This window comes from Callithrix jacchus, chromosome 9, assembly GCF_049354715.1.
Source record: "Callithrix jacchus isolate 240 chromosome 9, calJac240_pri, whole genome shotgun sequence".
Lineage (NCBI taxonomy): Eukaryota > Metazoa > Chordata > Mammalia > Primates > Cebidae > Callithrix > Callithrix jacchus.
In genome coordinates this window covers 10,372,292-10,385,077 of record NC_133510.1, presented here as the reverse complement: position 1 = coordinate 10,385,077, position 12,786 = coordinate 10,372,292, and the positions used below count along the sequence as shown (strand labels likewise).

Sequence of the window (12,786 nt, the reverse complement as noted above, 5' to 3'; positions counted from 1 at the left end):
TGTCTCGAGGCCTTCTGGGGTTCTGATTTAGTTGGCCTGGGTCCGGGACCGAGAATTTGTATCTGGAGCAAGTATCCGAGCGATACTTCTGCTTGGACAGGGTTGGGACGAGGCGTCGGCCAGTCAGCCGTCTTTTTTCAGATCCACCCATCTTCCATGCAGGCTCCAACAGCTCCTTTCTGGCCTGGGAACCCAAATCCGCACGAAGAATCTCAGGGTGTTCTCTCGGCTTATTCATTCAGTGCAGATAGCACTCAGATTCATTTCCCTTCCGCGAAGGGATGTTGCTGGAGATGCCAGGGTTAACGGTGGGACTCCATATGGAAGCAGAGGCATGGGGGCAGCTCTGTTGGAGATGGGACAGCCTGCTCCACTGCAAGGCCCACTGAGGCGCTCTGCGTATGCAGCCCATGCAACCTCATCTCTCTGCCCCACTGCCACCTCCGCCTTGCATTTCACTCTGCCTCTGTCGTAACTCCACAACCTCATCTTCATCTGCCTAGGTGTGTTACAGTAGGTAGCTGTCAGGTATGGGCAGGGCCCAAGAGGGTCCCCCCCAGTACCAGGAACCTCAGGTGATCATCAGGTGATGGTCAGGTGGCTGTTAGCCTTTAGCCTTTTCTGACCTGCATACCTGGGTCAATGCAGTCAGTTGACTAGTTTGGGTTTTTTGCACTGCACAAAGGCACCGGGCTGAGATGGCTGGGGTGGGGCTGGAATTCAGCCTCACTGCTGGCCTAGCCCTGGACCCTGACCTGAGGTCACATCCTTTGGAGTGGGGGCACATTTTCAAATTCATCCACTCAGAGGGAGCACATGTTTCTAACTCACACAGAGACTCGCTGTGTGCCGCTCTTCTGAGTATGTGATTAGTAATAGTAATGGGTCACAGCCGGTGCCAGGGAAGGCGGGCTCCCAGCAGATAGGAAACACCTGAAACTGGTGAGCAGCAGCTTCCCAATAAGATCTTAGGAGTTGGGCCAGTGGGCTCAAGCATGAGCACTAAGAGGCAGAATGACAGAGTTTAACTGGTATGTGACGAGCTAGGGACATTCGACTGATAAGGGAGGAACCCCTCACGTTAGCGTTTGCGCACCTCCGGCAAGTGTGCAGACACACTGCGTGTGCTCCCCTCCCAGGGGCTGGCAGGCCACAGCGCGTGCGAACACTCCACACCAAGGGAAGGATCGAGGGAGAAGGGACAAGTCTCCGGAAGCATGCCAGTGTATAAAACCCTACGCCAAAGGTCAGACTGTGTGCTCGATCTCTCATGCCACCCAGCTGGCCTTACTTCTTTTCATTCCTGCTCTAAAGCTTTTTTCATTTTTTGAGACGGAGTTTCGCTCTTGTTACCCAGGCTGGAGTGCAATGGCACGATCTCGGCTCACCGCAACCTCCGCCTCCTGGGTTCAGGCATTCTCCTGCCTCAGCCTCCTGAGTAGCTGGGATTACAGGCGTGTGCCACCGTGCCCAGCTAATTTTTTGTAGTTTTAGTAGAGACGGGGTTTCACCATGTTGACCAGGATGGTCTCGGTCTCTTGACCTCGTGATCCACCTGCCTCGGCCTCCCAAAGTGCTGGATTACATAGCACACTTACTCTTTAACAAGAAAGCCGACCAGGCCCGGGTCTAGAGGACACACTTTGGGGGCTCCACCTTAGATCAGCCCTCTGCTGCCTGCAGGGTGACCTTCTACATGCCTTTATGATGTAAGCAGGCTGCCTCTGTGAATTGTAATTATGTGGACAAGCGTGGAGCCACATGGCTGGCAGAGCAGTCTGGCATGCATCAGTCAAGAGCAGGGCGGTTCTTCTTTGATCTAAGAATGTCTTTGAAGAACACTAGAATAACCGATGGTAAAGTAAAATGTTCAGACAAGTAACTCCTTGCTTTACCTCAGGATACCACATGACTGGTTCAGTGGCTATGCCAGTCAGGACGGGCTGGGCTAGCCGAGGTAACAAACAGCCCCAAGTCTCGGTGGCTGTGGGAAGTAGAAAAGTTCCTTTTGACAGTTTCCTTTCTTGTTGAAGAATAAGTGTGCCGGCCAGATGCGGTGGCTCACGCCTGTAATCATGGCACTTTGGGAGGCCAAGGTGGGTGGATCACCTGAGGTTGGGAGTTTGAGACCAGCCTGACCAACATGGAGAAACCCCATCTCTACTAAAAATACAAAATTAAATTAGCTGGGCACGGTGACGCGTGCCTGTAATCCCAGCTACTCAGGAGGCTGAGGCAGGAGAATTGCCTGAACCCAGGAGGAGAAAGTTGCGGTGAGCCGAGATCGCGCCCTTGCACTCCAGCCTGGGTAAAAAGAGCGAAACTCCGTCTCAAAAAAAAAAAAAAATTTGCTGGGCATGGTGGTGCACACCTGTAATCCCAGCTACTTGGGAGGCTGAGGCAGGAGAATTGCTTGAACCCGGGAGGTGGAGGTTGCGGTGAGCTGATATTGCGCCATTGCACTCCAGCCTGGGCAACAAGCACGATACTCCAACTCAAAAAAAAAAAGAGTAAGTGTGCTAATAACTTTGTTAAGCCCTATCCTATGTAGCTGTTAGACATGCCATGCTTACAAGCATGTAGTACATTCTATGTCCTTGTACTTTAGCCAAAATATCTGTGCTGGACGTGCTCACAGGCATGTCCCAGCTCTCCATTGCTTTTACCTGTTTAGAAAAGTTTTAAGTGGTTAGCCAATCGGGTTTTAGTTTAGATTGTGAGGTCTGGCTCTAATCAGTGGAGACCAGACACAGCAGTGAGGATGACCCCAGATGTGTAGGGAATACATTTGTGTGGATTCCCTTTGCTCATTGTACTCTCGGGGCAAAACGGCTAGCGAGGGTACCCTTTCTGCAGCCCTGGAAGTAAAAATTCCGGTGCTGAAAAATCCTTTGTCTCATGCTCATTCTTTGGGGCACTGAGCATCTATTTCCAACAACAAAGGTTTATTTCTTTCACACATTGCGTGTTCGTCATGGAACCCAGATGAATGCAGCAGTTGCTATGTGGAATATTGCTTAGCACCACGGGAGGAAGAAAAAAATCGCACAAAGACCTTGCATCAATTAATTGCTCTAGTCCCTAAGAAACTTGGAAGTGACATCATTTCTGCTCACAACTTACAGGGCAGAATTAGCATCATTGTCCCCCACAACCTCAAAACGGGCAAAAGTGCAAACTGGCGGTGTACCCAGAAGGCAAGAGGGTTTGGAAATCTTTGGAAAACAGCACTTATGACTACCACAGGGACGCTTTTCATAAAGTTGACAGATTTTCTTAATTTTCTAAATAACCACCCCTACTAGTTGTTTTAGTGTCAAGAAAAATGAGTTGTCGACAGCAGGATGGCAATAACGACTGCAGCTAAAGACTAAAAGCACAGTCTGTTTTGAAAATCATACAGAGACATCTCTGCCAGTAAATGAAAATTCTCATGGGGTACGTGCCTATTTTACGTTATAGAGGTAGCTCAGATTATGCCGTGAAAAACAGCCGAGTGATAATGGCCCAAATGCAGCTTATTAGGTGAGAGTCTTAGCATCTGAGTAAAATATATATTATAATATGTATACATATGTATGTGTGGGTGCATATTTCTTTTTTTTTTTTCCTGAGGCGGAGTCTCACCCTGTCACCCAGGCTGGAGTACAATGGTGCGATCTCGGCTCACTGCAACCTCCACCTCCCGGGTTCAAGCAATTCTCCTGCCTCAGCCTGCCAAGTAGCTGGGACTACAGGTGTGCGCCACCACACCCAGATAATTTTTTGTGTCTTTAGTATAGATGGGGTTTCACCATGCTGCCCAGGCTTTGTCTCGAACTCCTGACCTTGTGATCTGCCCACCTCAGTCTCCCAAGGTGCTGGGATTACAGACGTGAGCCACTGCATCCAGCTGTGTATGTATATTTTAGAATTGAAAAGCATTGGCTAATCCATCCAATGGATCAAATGAGATGGTGGATGTGAAAATTATTTGTAAATTATAAAGTGCTATAAAGTAGAAAGCACTATTTAAAACAATTATTGTTACCCTAAAAGAACAGGCATCTCATCATAGGGTCTGCAGTGGACCCTTATGATCTAATCTCTTATTCTGCTTTAGGTATATACCCATTTCTTTTCATTTGCTTTTAAAACAAAACTCTAATTATAGCAGCACTACAACAAACATTCTTTTTTTTTTTTTGTTTGAGATGGGGTCTCGATCTTTCACCCAGGCTGAAGTGAAGTGGTGGGATCTCGGCTCACTGCAACCTCCACACTCCAGGTTCAAGTGATTCTCCTGCCTCAGCCTCCCAAGTAGCTGGGATTACAGGCCCTCATCATCACACCTGGCTAATTTTTGTATTTTTAGTAGAGATGGGGGTTTTGCCATGTTGGCCAGGCTGGCCTTGAACTCCTGACCTCAGGTGATCTACACTCTTTGGCCTCCCAAAGTGCTAGGATTACAGGCATGAGCCACCACGCCTGGCCAGCAAATATTCTTTTACTTTGACCAGCTATAGATACTCAAAACAAAATTGAAAAACTCAGTTTTCTAGAGATAAATTACCCTGGGAATAATGCCACTGAATTAAATATTGAGAAATGTATTAAAAATTAGTTGCAGATGAACTCTACACAAATTTCTTCTACATACAAATAAAGCCTACGTGGAAACTACAACAAAGTGTTCCATTTATAGCAGATACGTGAGAAAGTTCAGCCCCCTCAATACATGTAGGTGGGTCTTGTTTTAGGAAGATGTGCAAATTTTCAAACTCTTAAAACAGAATAATTAAGGGGTGACTTGCACATTAAAAAGTTATTTTAGGCTTGGTGTGGCATCTCATGCCTATAATCTCAGCACGTTAGGAGGCCAAGAGGGGAGGATTGCTTGAGTCCAAGAATTCAAGACCAGCCTGGGCGACAGAGTGAGACCCTGTTTCTTAAAAAAATTTGCTGGGTGTGGTGGTGTGTACCTGTAGTCCCAGCTACTCAAGAGGCTGAGGTGGGAGAATGCTTGAGCCTAGGAGTTCGAGGCCGCACTGAGCTATGATTGCATCACTGCACTATATCCAGTGTGACATAGTGAGACCCTGTCTTTAAAAAATATATAAATAAAATAGAAAGTAATTTAAGCTCAGCACGGTGGCACATGCCTGTAGTCCCAGCTACTCGGGAGGCTGAGGCAGGAGGATCACTTGAGCCTAGGAGTTCTGGGCTGTAGTGTGCTATACCGATCGGGTGTCTGCACTAAGTTCGGCATCAATATGGTGACCTTCTGGGAGCAGGGAACCACCAGATTGTCTAAGGAGGGGTGATCCGGCCCAGGTTGGAAATGGAACGGGTCAAAACTCCCGTGCTGATCAGTAGTGAATCGTGCCTGTCAATAGCCACTGCACTCCAGCCTGGGCAACATAGTGAGATCTTGTCTCTTAAAAAAAAGGAAGAAAGTAATTTAAAAAGCGTAATGTGCTCCCTTAGTGCATTTATAGCATATAAAGAACATGTGAGTGAGTGAAAAATTATGTCAGTTCTACAAGTTAAAATATATATGCAATTCTTGGATAGCTTCCTCTGTATGTATGTTGTAGCATATACGCTGCCATCTCACAATTAGTGGGGAATAATAGATTTGGGGCAACTGTTTATTTTGAATCCTTTGCTGACGTAGTTACCTCAAGAACTATATCGTTTGCCAAGCCTAGACTTGATTTAACTAGATGCTAAATATGATTCAAGTTCTAATAGCTCCACTGTCTGTAGAAAAATTCAGAAAAGGTATTCAGGGGCACTTCCAAAGTGCACTTGGCAGCTCTGTTAGTGACGATTCAGGTGAATACTAGAAATCATCCTTGTGCTTGCCTCTGATCCAACAGTTAGATTATTGCCGTCCAAAAGACCACCATGATGGCTAAAAGGCCGAAAGAAGAACGTGAGTGGTGATACTGCTTTGCAGGCTTGGAAGAGAAAGTGTGCAGTGTGGATCAAAGGTGCTCTCTTCAAAGAGCGGGAGGATGGTTGGGTTTTACACCTCACAGGATAGTCATACATTCAGCAGATTAGGGAGAAAAGCTATACATATTTATGAAGGAGGCCTAGCAATGGGTAACTATATATGCAACATACATCTCATGTGCACTTTGGGGTGGGGTTTTAGCATGAAAACAAGGTAGAATTTGGCTCTTTATGTCAAAAGGTGAATTTTATGACACAAAGATGTTTGTGTGCAGCCTTTACAAGCTGGCTGAAACTGGCAAGGTCTGCAGTTGTCAGAGAGCGTTCGTGAGGCTGATCCTCTGCCCGACAGAGTTGTAGTGGTCTGGGTTGTACGCCGGAGTCGGGATAATCTGCCCCATAGCTCTTATTGTTAGGGAGTTTAGTGACAGTGCAGTTTTGCTTGTAGAAATTTAGAAATTTGGGCCGGGTGCGGTGGCTCAAGTCTGTAATCCCAGCACTTTGGGAGGCCGAGGCGGGTGGATCATGAGGTCAAGAGATCGAGACCATCCTGGTCAACATGGTGGAACCCCGTCTCTACTAAAAATACAAAAAAATTAGCTGGGCATGGTGGTCTGCACCTGTAGTCCCAGCTACTCAGGAGGCTGAGGCAGGAGAATTGCCTGAACCCAGGAGGCGGAGGTTGCGGTGAGCCGAGATCGCGCCATTGCACTCCAGCCTGGGTAACAAGAGCGAAGCTCCGTCTCAAAAAAAAAAAAAAAAGAAATTTAGAAATTTGCCCTGCCACCTGGGCCTCTAGGTAACACTTTGGTTTCTTTACCCTTAGGGTCCATTTTAGTTGATAAAAGGGTGTCTATTCTGGTCTCTCGGGTCGCATCATCACAGTCATCCAGTCACACGGATCTTCTCGAGACATTCCTGAAGGCAGCTCCAGGAAAGGCGTTCTAATAATATTTTAACAATGGCAGCAGTTTTGTGCCTCCTGATGTAACGACTTTGAAGTCCTTTAAATAAATAAGTTCTGATATATGTTACCCGACAAACTTAATGTCATAGGGAGTGACTATCTGGGGCCAATGGCACAGGTGGTAAAGGGATTTACCAAGACAGTTGTGTGTAAAGGAATGCAGATTTATTAAGAAGGAATGAAAATACTCTGCAGTGGTCAGCACCGCGGAGAAGGGTCTGTCTGCCGAGAGGTAGGGGCTGGAGGGGTTTTATAGGGTTGTGCTGGAGGGGGCTATGTGCAGAAGGGGGTTCCATAGCAGGTCGCTGTGCCAGCCGAGGGTTGTTTGTGATTAGTTATCGCTCAGAACAATCATTCATTCATTGATGTTCCCCACCTGGGCCCCCCCACCCCTAGCTGGGGCCCCTTCCTTGTCATTTACTTATCAGGATTCCACACTTAATTCTGAATACACTATCTTTGATGAAGTGTGGCAGATATGATCTCTTAAAGGCCTGAGCCATTAAGACATTTTTAACAGCCCCAGGAAAAAGTCTGCCTTTATTCAGATGGCAGGTGCATCTTCTCAGAGATCTAGGTCTCCCTATGGCCACTGTTTAGCATTCATTGAAAAGCAGCTCCCCAAGTGCAAAATATGAGGCTTTGGACCAAGGAAACTGGAAAGCTCTTTTCTAGTTTCGTTCTCATTAATTGAGTTCTTTTAAAATAGGTGATTATGCTTATTCTGAGGAGGATGCCACAGCCATAGAGGTATCTGATTTTTATCATTCTGCCATAACTTTGCAAGCTTAGTCTATGACAGCCCTGTGTCCTAGCATCAGAGAAAGTTTCCAGGAAAAGCTAGATCAAATTGACTGTGGACGAAGAAAACAAAGAAGAAGGCACGAAGCTGACTGATACAAAATAGATATGACTGTAAGCCTTTTAAGTTTATGGGATGATCATGAAATTTAATATGGAGGGAAATACATCTCTGATGTTCTTTGAATCAGGAAAATATTAATATCAAGAGGAATGATATGTTAACTCTCCCCTGACAGGTATTTTGTTAGCAGAATGCTGTAAAAAGCTGAGTTAACTGGCTACATTTACCAGGCAGGCATTTTAAAATAAAATTTTTAATTGACACCATTTCTTTTGGATAAGATAAATAAAATCAGAGGGATACTATCTAAGATATTTAAGATGCAAGATGAAATGAGCCACTCAGAAAAAAAAATAAAAGTAAAATATTTTAGAGAATATGTACCTTTCAAATTACATAACCCATTACATACAAGTAAAAAAGTTTAGATGGCTGCGTGTGGTGGCTCACATCGATAATCCCAGCACTTTAGGAACCTAAGGCAGGAGGATTGTTTGAGCCCAGGAGTTAAAGCCTGGGCAACATGGTGAAATTTCATCTCTATTTTTTTTTAAGACAGTCTTGTTCTGTTGTCCAGGCTGGAGTGCAGTGGTGCAATCTCGGCTCACTGCAACTTCTGCCTCCTGGGTTCAGGTGATTCTCCTGTTTCAGCCTCCTGAGTAGCTGGGATTACAGGTGCCTGACACCACACCTGGCTAATTTTTTTGTATTTTTAGTAGAGATGAGGTTTCATCGTCTTGGCCAGGGTGGTCTTGAACTTCTGACCTCATGATCAACCCACCTTGGCATCCCAAAATGCTGAGATTATAGGCGTGAGCCACTGTGCTCAGCCATCTCATCTCTATTCACAACAAAAAAAAGTAAATGAGTTTAGATCTTCAATAATACTTGTCAAATTGAGTAATTGAGTACAATACACTAACCATAAATAGCTTTATATTTTATTTTTAATTTTTAGCTAGGGTCTCACTGTCACCCAGGCTGAAGTGCAGTGGCATGATCATAGCTCACTGTAGCCTTGAACAACTGGGCTCAGGGGAGGCCTTCTCTTAAGTACCTGGGAAAATCTTTTTTTTTAAAGCAGGTTCCTCACGGTTCTCTACTTAGAGAGTTCACAGTTTTTTGCTTTATGTGAATTGCTGCATAAACTTGAAATAAATTTTATTGTATTTTCATAAAATATTCCATAGGCTAGGTATGGTGGCTCATTCCTGTAATCCCAGTGCTCTGGGAGGCCAAAATAGGTAGATCACTTGAGACCAGCCTGGGCAACATAGCAAAACCTCATCTACAAAAAATACAAAAATTAGCTGGGTGTGGTGGGGCACACCTGTAGTCCCAGCTACTTGGGAGGCTGAGGTGGGAGGATGGCTTGAGCCACTGCACTCCAGCCTGGGTGATAGAGTGAGATCTTGTCTAAAAAAAAAAAGTATTCTCTAATTTCATAAAATTATATTTTTGTATTTTTCAGGATGAATTTCTCCTGTGTCGGTTACTCATGGTGCATGCTCCCCAGAGAACACTTCCATCTCCACAGCTTCCCACAGAGGAAGTGGGCAGATGTGACCAAGCAAGGCACAGCTGAGTGGACCAGTGGTGGGTGCCGGACCCAAGGGCAGCCAATCCACAGGCTGATTCAGCCTAAGAGAAGGGCTGAATGATGACATGGGAGATAATCAGTCAGCTGCTTGTGGGCAGATAAGAGAAAATACCCATCAAAAGAAGCAGAGAAAGTGTAGAAGAGACTGTGGGAGAGAGCAAGCCTCTCTCAGTGTCTGTGTTCACTCTCCGTCAGGCCAGCTGAGTGGCTGGACTGTATCCTGAGGAAGTTTTGTTTCCCTGTCTTATGTGACATTAAAGTAAAACTCCATTCCTGAAACAGTTTGAATGAGACACTTTCAACCTACAATCCCCTGAATCTAAACTAATATGTAATCTAAAATTAGATAAAATTGTGGTGTAAATATCAGAGGCAGTTTGGTAAAAGGGGTTCAATTTTAACCTTCATCAATTTTAGAAAAAACATTTTGGGAGGCAATATTAGGCCCTTGTACATGGCTTCAATGGGTTTTTAAAAATTTGTCAGCCAACTCTATAGAAACATCTCCTGCTTGCAAAACAAAACAAAATTGGCTGGGCGTAGTGGCTCATCCCTGTAATCCTAGCATTTATATATGTCCCTGCTGCCAAGAGAGGCTGAGGTACACAGATCATGAGGTCAAGAGATCGAGACCATCCTGGCTAACATGGTGAAACCCCATCTCTGCTAATAATACAAAAATTAGCTGGGCATGGTGGCATGTGCCTGTAGTCCCAGCTATTCAGGAGGCTGAGGCAGGAGAATCCCTTGAACACCAGAGGCTGAGGTTGCAGTGAGCCGAGATCATGCCACTGCACTCCGGCCTGGCAACCGAGTAAGACTCTGTCTCAAAAAAAACAAAACAAAACAAAATTATGTTGAAGGTATCATTATTATGATTATTGGGATAAACACCAGGAGGGTCTGTCATAATGGTTTTCTTTCAGAACAGGTGGAAGCTTGCAAGGCTTGTTTCTACCTTTCAAATTAGGGTCTTCACGTGGATGCCACCTAATCTATAGGCCAGAGCACTGCTTAATGCTTAAACAATTTTTCTCTATTTTTCATTATCAATAAGGCAGAAGGTCAAACACTTTGGTCATTTACTAGGTCCTGGGTTGTGCTGACAACATTGCTATGGCACAGATTTTGAAAAAGAGCAGCTAATTTTAGTGCAGCAGGGACATATATAAACATGTTGGAATAGGCTGGGCCTGGTGGCTCATGCTGTAATGCCAGTACTTTGGGAGACCAAGGTGGGTGGATCACTTGAGGTCAGGTGTTCAAGACCAGCCTGGCCAATATGGTAAAACCTCATCTTTACTTAAAAAACAAAACAAAACAAAACAAAAGTTAGCTGGGTGTGGTGGTGCGTGCCTATAATTCCAACTACTCAGGAGGCTGAGGCAGAAGAATCACTTGAACCCAGGAGGCGGAAGTTGCAGTGAGCCAAGATCGCACCATCACAATCCAGCCTGGGTGACAGAGTGAGACTGCAACTCAAATGAAAAAAAAAGAAGTTGGAATGGAACATTGCGTAGAGATGAGCACTGGATAGGGTTTGGAAACCTGGATTCTGGTCTTGGTTCTACTGCTAACAAGCCATGTTATACTGGGCAAGTCCCTTCTCTCTATCTGTAAAACAAAAGAGCTGTGTTCCTGAAATTCTCTGCCTTGTATGTTTTCCGCAACAAAATGCAAACCCTGCCAAAGCAGTGTTGTATGCCTTGTCTGGGGCTGAGTCCTGGAGCGGTTCCTGGTACCTTGCAGATGCTCAGGAAAGATTTACTGCTGTTGAACAACTTAGGCTGTCCATTGGCCATTAAAAACGCTCTCTTGCCTGTGGAGAGCCTTAGTTATTTTTCAGAATGCTTTCACTTAACAGGCACTCAGCACTCAGGGCTCTGAGTATTCATTTGTTCTCAAGGGGAACACACCTTACTTGCTCATGCAGAAATAGGAGCATGGAGGAGCCTTGTGGACAGAGAAGAGGACTGGCCTAGGAGTCAGAAAATCTGGCTCGCCACTGATGAGTGTGTGGCTTCGGGTAAGTCATTCTGTTCTCCAAAGTTCTGTTCTCTCATCTGCAAGGTGGGAGGGCTGAATCAGACCCCAGGACCCTTCTGGAGGCACACCTCTGACTCTTGCCCTCTTCTTCTTGTAATAGATAACAAAGGAGTATTAAGGGCAGATGAAAGAATGGAGAAGAATGCGCGGCTGATGAGGAACAAAGGCAAGACAATTAGCACGGAGACACCAGCTCAATAGAAACCTCAAGACGGGCAGACTATGCTTTTTATGTTCACGTAAAATTCTTTATGAGCATCTACTGGGGTGGCTCTTCCTTTGCTATTACTGGCTCAGCAAAGCAGGTCATGCCCTTAACCATGCTGCCCAAGGAGCTATCACAGGGAGGTGGCAGCAGGAGAGAAAGCCTGCCAGCTTGCAAGTCCATGGCAACGTCATGTTCTTTAAACCACCCAATTGTGATCCTGAGGATTAGGCTTTCACTTTTGCAGGCAATTCTGGCCTGTCGTATTTTGAGTTCCTTTATGGGCCGGGCGCGGTGGCTCACGCCTGTAATCCCAGCACTTTGGGAGGCCGAGGCGGGCGGATCAAGAGGTCGAGAGATGGAGACCATCCTGACCAACATGATGAAATCCCATCTCTACTAAAATACAAAAATTAGCTGGGTGTGGTGGCGCGCCCCTGTAGTCGGGAAGGCCGAGGCAGGAGAATTGCTTGAACCCGGGAGGCGGGGGTTACAGTGAGCCAAGATTGCGCCACTGCACTCCAGCCTGGCACCTGGCGACAGAGCAAGACTCTGTCTCAAAAAAAAAAAAAGAATTCCTTTATAAAAAATTACTAGATACCTCACACTCATTAGGAAACAAAACACCCCAGGAAATAACAACGTTGGCAAGGATGTGGAGGAAGTGGAATTGTTTGTGCATTGTTGATAAGAGTGTAAAAGGCTGTAGCCATTGTGGAAAATAGTATGGAGGTTTCTCAAAAAATTAAAAATAGAATTATCATATGATCCAGCAATCCCACTTCTGGGTATACACCAAAATAATTGAAAGCAGGATTTCAAAGAGATTTTTACACACCTGTGTTCACTGCAGCACTACTCACAATAGCCAGGAGGTGAAAGCAACCCCAGATGTCCGTGGACAGATAAAGAAAACGTGGAATAGACATACAATGGATTAGTGTTCAGCCTGGAAGAGGAGAGCCTGCAACATGCTACACCATGTGACTTGGACCTTGAGGACATGACGCCAGGAAAAATAGGCCAGTCGCAAAAAGACAAATACCGTATGATTCGATTACATAAGGTATCTAAAATAGTCAAATTCACAGAAACTAAAAGTAGAGTGGTGGTGTCAGGGGCAGGAGGGAGTTGTTCAATGGATTGAGAATTTCAGTTCTGCA

At 45.5% G+C, this 12,786-nt stretch overlaps 1 long non-coding RNA gene across 1 annotated transcript; it reads left to right on the top strand.

Annotated features, from left to right (window-relative positions):
* Nucleotides 1–1,759: 1,759 nt before the first annotated feature.
* On the top strand, nt 1,760–9,651 carry LOC144577831 (uncharacterized). Its single transcript, XR_013522449.1, has 2 exons — nt 1,760–1,856; nt 9,244–9,651. It is a non-coding gene; the product is annotated as an uncharacterized LOC144577831 (long non-coding RNA).
* The last annotated feature ends 3,135 nt before the right edge of the window (nt 9,652–12,786 follow it).